Source organism: Ranitomeya imitator, chromosome 4, assembly GCF_032444005.1.
Source record: "Ranitomeya imitator isolate aRanImi1 chromosome 4, aRanImi1.pri, whole genome shotgun sequence".
Classification (NCBI taxonomy): domain Eukaryota; kingdom Metazoa; phylum Chordata; class Amphibia; order Anura; family Dendrobatidae; genus Ranitomeya; species Ranitomeya imitator.
In genome coordinates, this window is record NC_091285.1 from 479,023,441 (window position 1) to 479,037,711 (window position 14,271).

Here is a 14,271-nt window from a genome sequence, read left to right on the forward strand (position 1 = left end):
TTAATTGCCTAGAATACTACTTCCTGCAATTTGTGCCAACTTCCGTGGCTTTGTCCGGAGCTAATGTCCAGAGCTAATGTCCGGAGCTAATGTGCGGAGATAATGTCCGGAGCTAATGTCCGGAGATAAGTGACGTCAACAGTGTCCAGTGTCTGATTGGTTGCCGCCTGCTGCGAGCGACCAATCAGAAACGTGCCGTACTGTGACACACTCCGCCCGCCATTTTGGTGTGATTTTTGAATTTTTACCTCACAGCAAGTTTCTACTGCGTGGAGGCGGGCCCAGTGACGTTGCTCTTCAAGCTCCTGCCGAATTTGGTCAAAAAAATGATAATACCATTTACCAAAACTATATATATTTAGTTGTGAAGTGGTTCAGTGACATTTTCACACCAATTTTGAACTTTTGTTTGGTGTTTTCTCCATATACTGCCTATTATTTTTGTTCTTTCTTACTATTATTTATTAATTGTATTATTCTTACATTTGAATAAATAAAGTATATATGGATTCTAGACTCCCGATTCTTTAGAATCGGGCTGCCATCTAGTTTTAGATAAACCTGGATCCTGTAAAAGAATAGGCCAAAATTTAGAGATGATATCTGTCATTTCCCGCCATCCAGAGTGATAATTTGTAATAAAACGTATATGTCAATCCATTTTCTTATTATCACTTCTGTTTTTATTTATTTATTAGTAGGGATTGTCGATCTGTGTCTCTAGATCTCATATAAGCTTTATGGATGACATCTTTTTTGTATCCTCGTTTCATAAATATTTCCTTAAGATCATTCGCTTGTTCTTCAAAAGTGTCATCTTGATCACAGATTTACCTTGTTCTCAAAAATTGACCCATCGGAATGGCACGGATAACGTGAGCTGGATGCGATGGCTTGGCATGTAATAGTGAATTGACACTTGTTTCTTTCCGATAGATGGACGTGTGAAGTTGTCCCTGATCATCAACCTCTATTTTCAGATCCAAGAAGTTTATTGAGTATTGCTTAATGGTCCAGGTAAGTTTGATGTTCATAGTGTTTTGATTTAAATGTTGAAGAAAATGTTCCAAATCAATCCGTGACCCCTGCCAAACAAACAGAACATCATCAATAAACCTCATCCACAATAACACTGATCCTGCCACTGTGGGATCCAGGTTCTGAATGTATTCGTGTTCCCAAAATCCCATAAATAAATTTGCGTATGATGGTGCAAAAGCTGCACCCATAGCCACGCCCCTCTTTTGTCTATAAAACCGATCTTTAAAAACAAAATAATTGTGGTACAATGCATATTCCAAAATCTTCATAAGAAAATCAACCAGGGATGAATCCAATTGGCGACTAGATAAGTACCGCTTTAAGGTACCTTCACACATAACGATATTGTTAACGATATCGTTGCTATTTGTGACGTAGCAACGATATCGTTAATGAAATCGTTATGTGTGACAGCGACCAACGATCAGGCCCCTGCTGGGAGATCGTTGGTCGCTGAAGAAAGTCCAGAACTTTATTTCGTCGCTGGATCTCCTGCTGACATCGCTGGATCGGCGTGTGTGACACCGATCCAGCGATGTCTTCACTGGTAACCAGGGTAAACATCGGGTAACTAAGCGCAGGGCCGCGCTTAGTAACCCGATGTTTACCCTGGTTACCATGCTAAAAGTAAAAAAAAACATACACTAGATACTTACCTACAGCCGTCTGTCCTCCAGCGCTGTGCTCTGCTCTCCTCCTGTACTGTCTGTGAGCCGGAAAGCAGAGCGGTGATGTCACCGCTCTGCTTTCCGGCTCACAGCCAGTACAGGAGGAGAGCAGAGAAGCAGAGCGCAGCGCTGGAGGACAGACAGCGGTAGGTAAGTATGTAGTGTTTGTTTTTTTTACTTTTAGCATGGTAACCAGGGTAAACATCGGGTTACTAAGCGCGGCCCTGCGCTTAGTTACCCGATGTTTACCCTGGTTACCGGCATCGTTGGTCGCTGGAGAGCGGTCTGTGTGACAGCTCTCCAGCGACCAAACAGCGACGCTGCAGCGATCCGGATCGTTGTCGGTATCGCTGCAGCGTCGCTTAATGTGAAGGGGCCTTAACTGCGAACATCCCATGTTCATGTGGTATGGATGTGTATAATGATTCCACATCACAAGTAATGATATACATATCACTACTCATATATATCCCATCGAGACGTTATAAGGCTTCACAGTACTATCCCTAATATAAGAAGGTAACTCCATTACAATTGGCTTCAAATAGTAATACAAAAATTTTGAAATAGGTTCTATTAAACTGCCATTCCTAGAAATGATGCGGCGTCCCAGTGGTTCTATCATGCTCTTATGGACCTTTGGCAATACGTATAAAGGGGGACAGACGGTGAATCATATCGCAGTCCTTCCCAAAATTTTTTGGAAATAATCCCCTCATCCAAAGCAGATTCAAGAATATCAAACAATTTCTTCTGGTAACCCATAGTCAGATCCTGTAGTAATCGTTCATAGCATAATGGATCATTCAACTGCCTGAATGCCTCTTTTTCATATTGCATGTGAGGCCACACAACATTTCCACCTTTATCGGATGGATTAAAAACAATATCCTTCATCCTAGTTAAATTCACCCAAAGCTATCCTTTGTCCATGATTAAGATTATCAAAAGATCTTTTTGATGGTAATTCTCGTATTCCCTCACACATCATTTTTATAAAATTTCTATGGATGAATTAAGTGTTAACCCCTTAGCGACCGCCGATACGCCTTTTAACGGCGGCCGCTAAGGGTACTTAAACCACAGCGCCGTTAATTAACGGCGCTGTGGAAAAAGTCCATAGCGCCCCCCAGAGGCCGATTTTCTCCGGGGTCTCGGCTGCCGAGGGTAGCCGAGACCCCAGAGAACATGATTTGGGGGTTTTTTAACCCACCCCGCATTTGCGATCGCCGGTAATTAACCGTTTACCGGCGATCGCAAAAAACAAAACAAAAAAAAAGCGATCTCTTTTTAATTTCTCTGTCCTCCGATGTGATCGCACATCGGAGGACAGAGAAAAGGGGTCCCAGGTGGCCCCCCAATACTCACCTAGCTCCCCCGATGCTCCTCGTGTCTCCCGGTGGGCGCCGCCATCTTCAAAATGGCGGGCGCATGCGCAGTGCGCCCGCCGGCCGGCACCGGGAGAATCGGTATTACCGACCCCTGTTTTGCAATCGCCGGTAATTAACTGTTTACCGGCGACCGCAAAAAAAAAAAACAAGTAAAGTGTAATTCTCTGTCCTCTGATGTGATCGCACATCAGAGGACAGAGAAATAGGGGGATTCGGGGACCCTAGCATGCTCACCTAGGTCCCTGGATCCTCTTGCTGCTCCTCCTGGCCGCCGGCAGAAGAACATGGCGGACGTATGCCCAGTGCGCCCGCCATCTGTCTCCATCTGCCGGCCGGCAGGAGAACAGCAGTTGGGGCTAAAATTAGGGTTAGGGGTAGGGGTAGGGTTAGGGGTAGGGTTAGGGGTAGGGTTAGGGGTAGGGTAAGGGGTAGGGGTAGGGTTAGGGTTAGGGGTAGGGTTAGGGTTAGGGCTAGGGCTAGGGTTAGGGCTAGGGTTAGGGCTAGGGTTGGGGCTAAATTTAGGGTTAGGGTTGGGGCTAAATTTAGGGTTAGGGTTGGGGCTAAACTTAGGGTTAGGCTTCTTTCACACTTACGTCGGTATGGGGCCGTCGCAATGCGTCGGCCCGACATACCGACGCACGTTGTGAAAATTGTGCACAACGTGGGCAGCAGCTGTAGTTTTTCAACGCATCCGCTGCCCAATCTATGTCCTGGGGAGGAGGGGGCGGAGTTACGGCCACGTATGCGCGGTCAGAAATGGCGGATGCGACGTACAAAAAAACGTTTCATTGAACTTTTTTTGTGCCGACGCTCCGCCAAAACACAACTGATCCAGTGTACGACGGACGCGACGTGTGGCCATCCGTCACGATCCGTCGGCAATACAAGTCTATGGGCAAAAAACGCATCCTGCGGGCACATTTGCAGGATCCGTTTCTTGTCCAAAACGACGGATTGCGACGGAATGCCAAACGACGCAAGTGTGAAAGTAGCCTTAGGGCTAGGGTTAGGGTTGGGGCTAAAGTTAGGGCTAGGGTTGGGGCTAAAGTTAGGGTTAGAGCTGGGATTAGGGTTAGGGTTTGGATTAGGGTTGGTATTAGGGTTAGGGTTGGCATTAGGGTTACGCTTGGGATTAGGGTTAGGTTTGGGATTAGGGTTAAGGTTAGGGTTGTGATTAGGGGTGTATTGGGATTAGGGTTAGGTTTGAGGTTAGGGTTGAGATTAGGATTAGGGGTGTGTTGGATTTAGGGTTTTGATTAGGGTTATGGTTAGGGTTGACATTAGGGTTGTTTTGGGGTAAGGGTTGTGATTATGGTTAGGGTTAGTGATTAGGATTATGGATCAGGTTGGGATTATGGTTAGGGGTGTGTTGGGGTTAGGGTTGGAGCTAGAATTGGGGGGTTTCCACTGTTTAGGTACATCAGGGGGTCTCCAAACACGACACCCAATTTTGCGCTCAAAAAGTCAAATGGTGCTCTCTCCCTTCTGAGCTCTGCCGTGCGCCCAAACAGTGGGTTATCCCCACATATGGGGCATCAGCGTACTCGGTATAAATTGGACAACAACTTCGGGGGTCCAATTTCTCTTGTTACCCTTGTGAAAATAAAAACTTGGGGGCTACAAAATCTTTTTTGTGAAAAAAAAAAATATTTTTTATTTTCACGACTCTGCATTCTAAACTTCTGTGAAGCACTTGGGCATTCAAAGTTCTCACCACACATCTAGAGAAGTTCCTTGGGGGGTCTAGTTTCCAAAATGGGGTCACTTGTGGGGGGTTACTACAGTTTAGGTACATCAGGGGCTCTGCAATCGCAACATAATGCCCACAGACCATTCTTTCAAAGTCTGCATTCCAAAAAGGCGCTCCTTCCCTTCCGAGCTCTGCCGTGCGCCCAAACAGTGGTTTACCCCCATATATGGCGCATCAGCGTACTCGGGATAAACTGGACAACAACTATTGCAGTCTAATTTCTCCTGTTACCCTTGTGAAAATAAAAACTTGGGGGCTACAATATCTTTTTTGTGGAAAAAAAAAATATTTTTTATTTTCACGACTCTGCATTCTAAACATCTGTGAAGCACTTGGGCATTCAAAGTTCTCACCACACATCTAGATAAGTTCCTTGGGGGGTCTAGTTTCCAAAATGGGGTCACTTGTGGAGGGTTTCTACTGGTTAGGTACATGAGGGGCTCAGCAAACGCAACATAATACCCGCAGACCATTCTATCAAAGTCTGCATTCCAAAATGGCGCTCCTTCCTTCCGAGCTCTGCTGTGCGCCCAAACAGTGGTTTACCCCCACATATGGGGTACCAGCATACTCAGGACAAATTGGACAACAACTTTTGGGGTCCAATTTCTCTTGTTACCCTTGTGAAAATAAAAACTTGGGGGCTAAAAAATCTTTTTTGTGGAAAAAAAAAATATTTTTTATTTTCACGGCTCTACGTTATAAACTTCTGTGAAGCACATGGGGGTTCAAAGTGCTCGCCACACATCTAGATAAGTTCCTTAAGGGGTCTAGTTTCCAAAATGGTGTCACTTGTGGGGGGTTTCCACTGTTTAGGCACATCAGGGGCTCTCCAAACGCGACATGGCGTCCAATCTCAATTCCAGCCAATTCAACATTGAAAAAGTAAAACGGCGCTCCTTCACTTCCAAGCTCTGCGGTGCGCCCAAACAGTGGTTTACCCTCACATATGGGGTATCGACGTATTCAGGAGAAATTGCACAACAACTTTTGTGGTCTAATTTCTCCTGTTACCCTTGTGAAAATAAGAATTTGTGGGCGAAAAGATCATTTTTGTGTAAACAAAAGCGATTTTTTATTTTCACGGCTCTACGTTATAAACTTCTGTGAAGCACTTCGGGGTTCAAAGTGCTCACCACACATCTAGATAAGTTCCTTAAGGGGTCTAGTTTCCAAAATGGTGTCACTTGTGGGGGTTTCCACTGTTTAGGCACATCAGGGGCTCTCTAAACGTGAAATGGCGTCCGATCTCAATTCCAGCCAATTCTGCATTGAAAAAGTCAAACGGCGCTCCTTCACTTCTAAGTTCTGCGGTGCACCCTAACAGTGGTTTACCCACACATATGGGGTATTGGCGTATTCAGGAGAAATTGCATAACAAAATTTATGGTTACATTTCTGTTTTTACACTTGTGAAAATAAAAAAAATGGTTCTGAATTAAGATGTTTGCAAAAAAAAAGTTAAATGTTCATTTTTTCCTTCCACATTGTTTCAGTTCCTGTGAAGCACGTAATGGGTTAATAAACTTCTTGAATGTGGTTTTGAGAACCTTGAGGGGGTTTAGTTTTTAGAATGGTGTCACACTTCATTATTTTCTATCATATAGACCCCTCAAAATGACTTCAAATGTGATCCCTAAAAAAAAAATGGTGTTGTAAAAATGAGAAATTGCTGGTCAACTTTTAACCCTTATAACTCCCTAACAAAAAAAAATTTTGTTTCCAAAATTGTGCTGATGTAAAGTAGACATGTGGAAAATGTTATTTATTAACTATTTTTTGTGACATATCTCTCTGATTTAAGGGCATAAAAATACAAATTTTGAAAATTGCTAAATTTTAAAAATTTTCGCCATATTTCCGTTTTTTTCATAAATAATCGCAAGTTATATCGAAGAAATGTTACCACTAACATGAAGTACAATATGTCATGAAAAAACAATCTCAGAATCAGCGGGATCCGTTGAAGCGTTCCAGAGTTATAACCTCATAAAGTGACAGTGGTCAAAATTGCAAAAATTGGCCTGGTCATTAAGTACCAAATTGGCTCTGTCACTAAGGGGTTAAAGAAGGTAAGCTTTTTGATTTCTTTTTAATATATTCCGGAAATTTACCTGGTGTTTCTTGTTGTTCAGCTAGTAAATCCTCTAATGCTTGTAATGCCTCCATTTCTTCTTCTGTGGAAAAAAGATTGTTGCAAGACATTTTATCAGTATGATATTTTTTCAATAATAACTTCCTTGCAAAATGAAAAGTATCCTTGATTGCTGTAAAATGATCCAGAAACCCAAACCTACAGGTAATACAGAGATCTGATGAATTTATTACCTTCAAGGCACCGTCATTATTTGATTCCTGTTCTCGATGGTGGAAACCCTTCCGTTTATTGGTCTTAAACCTTGTATTGTATCTGTTGAAGACTTCCATGGAGTCACCTTCAAGAATACTCGTCGAGCCCACAGAACTAGTACTTGACATTGAGCTGACTGATTCCGATCTCTTCATTGATGATCTACCACGCCATTTATAAATTCTGTTTGTCTGATAATCCTGAAGATCTCATTGAAACTTGGATAATTTAATTTTTTGGATCTCAGATTCCCATTTAATGAAAGATGCATTTAATTCTTCATCAAATTTTAATAATTGTTAATTTGTAAGATTTTTCTGTAGGTTATCTTGTAGCATTTTTATACTAGTCTCAAAACATTCTAAATTCTTCTTATCAAATTCAATCAAGATTTCCATAAAAGTACGGGAACATAAATTCCAAGCATCCTCCCATCTCTTTAGCCATGTTGCATCTTCCAGGGAAAAAAAGGTAAATATTGCATTGATTTTCCATGGTATGCACTAACTTTCCCCAGCTCTCCCTGGCTCCTGAATGTCTCTGTATACTGCATTGATTTTCCATGGTATGCACTAACTTTCCCCAGCTCTCCTGTTATGACCTGGTGGTTAAGAGGCCACACTGAAATGACCTGGTGGCTAAAACGCAACATGGAACAAGCTCTGAGAAGGTGGTATCTCTACTGACCGCAGTCCCTGATCCTAACAACACAACTAGAAATAGCTGTGGGATGTTCCTGACACTCCCTAGACACCTCGTCACAGCCTAAGATATAACTACCCCTAAAGAAGGAAAATAGAAAGCTATCTTGCCTCAGAGAAACCCCCAAAAGGAAAGATAGCCCCCCACACATATTGACTGTGAAAGGAGAGGGAAATGACGAACACAGAAATGAAATTAGAATTCAGCAAAGGGGAGGCCAATACAAAACTAGATAGACAGAGAGCAAAGGATACTTTGCGGTCAGTATTAAAAACTACAAAATCCACGCAGAGTTTGCAAAAATGAACTCCACACCGACTCAAGGTGTGGAGGGGCAAATCTGCTTTCCCAGAGCTTCCAGCTAGCCTATATAAGACATAGTGACAAGCTGGACAAAAGAGACAAAATGCAAAGCAATAGAGTCCAAACAAATGGACAAACAAACTAGCAAAACTTATCTTTTGCAGACAAGGACTGGCCATATGAGAAATCCAAGGGAAGAATCAAATCCAACCAAGAACATTGACAGCAGGCATGGACTAAAGCCCAGAGCAGGTTTAAATAACAAACCCAGGCAAGGCGATTAGTGAAGGCAGCTGCTACAGCCACCTAACGGAGCAGCAGTTCCACTCGAAACCACCAGAGGGAGCCCAAGGGCAGAACTCGCAAACACACCATTAGCAACCACAGGAGGGAGCTCCAGAATGGAACTCACAACACTCTCCCTGGCTCCTGAATGTCTCTGTATATTGCATTGATTTTTCTATGCTTCCCTGGATCTGAGTATCTTGGTGCAGCATATATAATCCTTTTTAGTATGCTTTCTTACCATGACCTTTTTCATGTCTCTCATTAGGTTATAGCCCCTACACTGGATCTGCCCCATCCTCCTCTCTATGCCATGGACTATAGCCCCCACCCTGGATCTGCCCCCATCCACCTTCCCTACAGCTCCTACCCAACATCCCCACAGTCCCTATCCCTATTGCCTTTATACACTTGCTTTGGCAAAACTGATGTGCATTTGGTCCTGCCAATAAAGCTTCTTTGAATCTTGAATCTTGAATCTATTCTGGCATCTCTTTGAGTGGTCAGTCCAACCCCTCCCTCTCTTTATGACCTCTGCTTAACTCTCTACATCTGGTCTCCCATACCCAGCCACCTCCTCAGTCACACCTGATTGCCCTTAACTGGGGATATATTCACATGCAGGAGTCTGCTACAGACGCAGTCTGCTGCAATTCATCTTTTAAATTACATCTTTTTAATTATGATTTTGAATTAGACTGAATTGGACTGGAATTGACTGGAAGGTAACAGAATACCAACCTCTACAATGTTTCGGTTTCTTTTCTCTTTCACCCCCATACTACTTTCCTTCTTACAATCTCCTGCAATCCCTCCACCTAGTAAGGATCTAGTCATTTCTTCCTCCATCCTCCCCAGCCATCTCATCTTCTCCTCAGAACTATTCCCCCACATACAATCCTTTTTCTCCAGACACACACGGCCACATCATGTCCTATCCTGCTCCCACCTTCTAATGCTCTGTCTCCTACTCCTCATTGCTGGTGACATATCCCCAAAATCCTGGCCCACCCCTGCACATCCCCACACTCATTTCTAACCCCCTGCCATGATCCTCCGCACATTTTCACAACCATGACAACCTCATACCCATTCATCCAGCCCCCACTCCCCCTACCTGGAGCACTATGGAACGCACGCTCTGTCTGCAACAAACTGCCATTTATCCATGACCTCTTCATCACCAACAAACTCTCCTTCCTCAGCCTCACTGAAACCTGGCTCACCCCCTCTGACTTGGCCTCTCCAGCTGCGCTCTCCTATGGCGGATTCCACCTCTCTCACACCCCTCGCCCCAGCAACAAACATGGTGGAGGAGTTGGCTTACTCCTGTCTGACACCTGCTCCTTCACTCCAATCCCGCTACCACCCTCCGCTACTCTTCCCTCATTTGAGGTGCACTCTGTTCGCATCTATTCCCCCTCCAACCTCCAGCTGGCTGTCATCTATAGCCCCCCCAGAACTAGCCATCTCCACCTTTCTTGACCACTTCACCACCTGGCTACTTCATTTCCTCTCTGTCGACATCCCCACTATCATCATGGGTGATTTCAATATCCCTATTGACACTTCCACCTCAGCTGCCTCTAAACTTCCATCACTGACTGCCTCCTTTGACCTCACTCAATGGTCCTCTGAGGCCACTCACAAAGATGGCCCCACGCTGGACCTCATCTTCACCCGCCTCTGCTCCCTTACTAATCTCATTAACACACCCCTCCCCCTGTCTGACCACAACCTACTGACATTCTCTTCCCTCTCCTCTCCTAATGTGCAACCCCCACTCCACAAACTCCCTCGCAGAAATCTCAAACATCTCAACTTACAATAAATCTCGGAGTCCCTTCTCCTTCTTACAGATATAGCTTCCCTTCATGACACAGATGCTGCTGCCACTTTTTATAACACCACAATAACAGCAACGCCCCGCTCATGCATAGTAAAACTCGTACAATCAACAGGCAGCCCTGGCTGACCAGCCTAACCAAAGAATTGAGACGGGCTTCCAGGATTGCTGAGCGGAGATGGAAGCAATCCCTCTCTGTCGACCACTTCACTGCATACAAGCAGTCCCTCGCCAGCTTCAAGTCTGTGCTCACTGCCGCAAAACAAACTTACTTCTCATCTCTCATATCCTCCCTGTCTCACAACCCTAAACAGCTTTTCAACACTTTCAATTCTCTACTCCATCCCCCAGCACCTCCCCCCTCCCCCTTAATTTCTGCTGATGACTTCGCCTCTTTCTTTAAACAGAAGATCGATACAATCAGAGAAAGCTTTGGCCCACAGCGCCCACTGCCCCTCTTAGCTGCTCAACCCTGCTCATCCAAAACCAGCTTCTCCACCATGACAGAAGATCAGCTCTCCTGTCACAATCACACCTCACCACTGCACGCTTGACCTGCTCCCATCCCACCTCATCCCTAACCTTTCCACGGTCTTCATCCCAACCCTAACGCACCTCTTCAACCTGTCACTCACAACAGGTGTCTTCCCCTCATCCTTCAAGCATGCCAAGATCACACCCATTCTCAAAAAGCCCTCCCTCGACCCATCCTCTGTGTCTAGCTATCGCCCGATATCTCTTCTCCCTTATGCCTCCAAATTGCTGGAGCAACACGTCCATCTTGAACTGTCATCCCACCTCTCCTCCTGCTCCCTCTTTGATCGGTTACAATCAGGCTTCCGTTCCCATCACTCAACTGAAACTGCCCTAACTAAAGTCACCAATGACCTACTAACTGCCAGGAGCAAGCGACACTACTCTGTCCTCCTTCTCCTGGACCTGTCTTCTGCCTTTGACACTGTGAACCACTCCCTTTTGCTACAAATCCGCTCATCTCTTGGCATCACAGACTTGGCCCTTTCCTGGATCTTGTCATATCTGACAGACCAAACATTCAGTGTCTCCCTCCCCCACACTACCTCCTCACTCCGCCCCTTGTCAGTCGGTGTTCCTCAAGGCTCTGTTCTAGGAACCTTACTCTTCTCCATCTACACTTTCGGCCTGGGACAGCTCATAGAATCCCACGGTATGCAGTACCACCTCTACACTGATGACACACAGATCTACCTATCCGGACCTGACCTCACCTCCTTACTTATCAAAATCCCGCACTGTCTGTCTGCTATTTCAGCCTTCTTTTCTGCTCGCTTTCTACAACTGAACATGGACAAAACAGAATTCATCATCTTTCCCCCATCTCACTCTACCCCTCCACCAGCCCTATCCATCAATGTCAATGGCTGCTCACTTTCCCCAGTCCCACACGTCCGGTGCCTCGGGGTGATCCTCGACTCTGCCCTCTCTTTCAAGCCACATATCCAAGCCCTTGCCTCCTCCTGCCGCATCAAACTCAAAAATATTTCCTGGATCCGTGCTTTCCTTGACCACAACACCGCAAAAACGCTAGTGCATGCCCTTATCATCTCCCGCCTCGACTACTGCAACCTCCTACTCTCTGGACTCCCCTCTAGCACTCTGGCACCACTCCAATCCATCCTACACTCTGCTGCCCGACTAATCTACCTGTCTCCCCACTATTCCCCAGCCTCTCCCCTATATCAAGCCCTTCACTGGTTCCTATCGCCTAGAGACTCCAGTTCAAAACCCTCACAATGACATACAAAGCCATCCACAACCTGTCTCCTCCATACATCTGTGACATGGTCTCCCAGTACCTACCTACACGCAACCTCCGATCCTCTCAAGACCTCCTTCTCTACTCCCCTCTTATCTCTTCTTCCCACAACCGTATCCAAGACTTCTCCCGTGCTTCCCCCATACTCTGGAACTCTCTACCCCAACACATCAGACTTTCGCGTACCATAGAAACCTTCAAAAAGAACCTGAAGACTCACCTTTTCCGACAAGCCTACAGCCTGCAGTGATCCTGAAGTTACTGAACTGCCGCACAACCTGCCCTACCCTCTCCTAGTGTTTCATCACCCACCCCCTGCAGACTGTGAGCCCTCGCGGGCAGGGTCCTCCCTCCTTATGTACCTGTGTGCCTTGTTGTTTGCTCATGTTTAATGTATTTGTCTATATTTGCCCCGTATTCACATGTAAAGCGCCATTGGAATAAATGGCGCTATAAAAATGTATAATAATAATAATAATAAAATACCTGTATCCGCAGGCCACGGGGGATCAGATTCCTTTGCAGGTACTGTTCTAATGAAGTTTTATTCCACCAGGATTTAGTCCTTTTAAATAATGCATCTGTCAGAGACTACTTCTCCTCCTGGTTATTGCCATTGGTCTCATTGGTCCAACTTGGTCCAGCGTCTTTAAACATGGTGGATATTTGTGATAACCAATTAGCATCACGATTTTTGTAATCCATGTTACTGGTCTTTTCCAACTAAAAAACAAAGCAAAATCCTATATACGTAGAAAAGAAATACTAGAAATAATGACCTTGTATGGTCAATGAATATAACTGCAATATATAACCCTCAAAAAATATTCATCAGACCAAATAAAGTTTCTTTTAAAACAAAATGTTAATTTTATTTTAATAAAATCACAGTTATATCACCACAACAATTCATATACTGAAATCTTTATTGATATTGACAAAAATAAGAATATAAAAACAATTGAAAAGGATACATAACGTATAAAGTGTATATATATATATATATTGTAAGATTGCACTTACTTGCGGGTTGGGGAATACTCGCTTGGCAGCGACAAAAGAAACAGCAATACGTTTTCTCCTCAAAAACTCAACTGGGTTTATTACTCAATAAACCCCAGTGGCAGAAAACACAAAACAACAATCTTCATATCACGGCAAAACAAAGTAACAATGTTCACAGCATGACTCTGTTCTATCAGGACTGTGACCATACAATCTTGGTCGAGTCCAATTTTCAGGCTCGCTCTGGAGCCAAACACACAGTCTGGTATTACTTGCTTGTCAGTGCTGCAGGTTTTCCACTGGCAGTACCACACGGGCTGTTTCTGGCTCTGCAGAGCAAAGTCCCACCACGTGCTCTTCAGGGCTTAGCACACCCAACACTGAGATATCTGCCAGGACCTTGCACATAGACCATGCAGGTCCCCTCACTCAGATAGCATACAGGAATGCTCTGTAGTGTCCTGCCTGGACACATGGAAGTCTGTCCATCCTGACAGACTCACCAACACTCTCCTCATGTGCTAACACACCTCCTTTAGGTAGCCTGTAACCACACCCACAGGTGAGGCAACATCACATGCACTGGTCACATGACCATGACATCACTGCAGGTCCTCAAACTCCTGCAGGGAAAAAAGATACAGTGAGCACCCCCACTCAGAGTGAGGTATGTGGGTAGCCAGACCCTCCCATCTCTCATAGCTACACCCCACCCTGACCCAGGTGCACTAAATTACATCTTCAGTGCTCATTTGCTCTAAAGACAAGACACTCCGGGTTGCATCGCAGGGAGCATCCATCCCTGTGACACATACCTCCCATTAACCACAATGCCAGACACTGTCTCACTATCACATCCATGCACACAATTGCCACGCACTCTCACGGCCTCAATACGCCTCCGTGCGCATACTGGGGAGACCATGCAGCGCCCCCTACCTGTTACAGGGGTCACTGCATCACAATATATATATATACTAGCTATTGAACCCGTTCTACGCCCGGGTGGCGAGCATTTATATTGGTATATGGTCTCCATCCTGTCATGTGCTGCTCCATCCTGCATCCCCATCCTGTCATGTGCTGCTCCATCCTGCGTTCCCATCCTGTCATGTGCTGCTCCATCCTGCGTTCC

At 45.0% G+C, this 14,271-nt stretch overlaps 1 long non-coding RNA gene across 1 annotated transcript; it reads right to left on the minus strand.

Moving 5' to 3' along the window:
• Positions 1-434: 434 nt before the first annotated feature.
• Positions 435-13,625, minus strand: LOC138674215 (uncharacterized). Its single transcript, XR_011320533.1, has 4 exons — positions 13,155-13,625; positions 12,618-12,854; positions 6,965-7,027; positions 435-1,085 (listed from the first exon to the last, which is right to left on the minus strand). It is a non-coding gene; the product is annotated as an uncharacterized lncRNA (long non-coding RNA).
• Between the last annotated feature and the right edge of the window lie 646 nt (positions 13,626-14,271).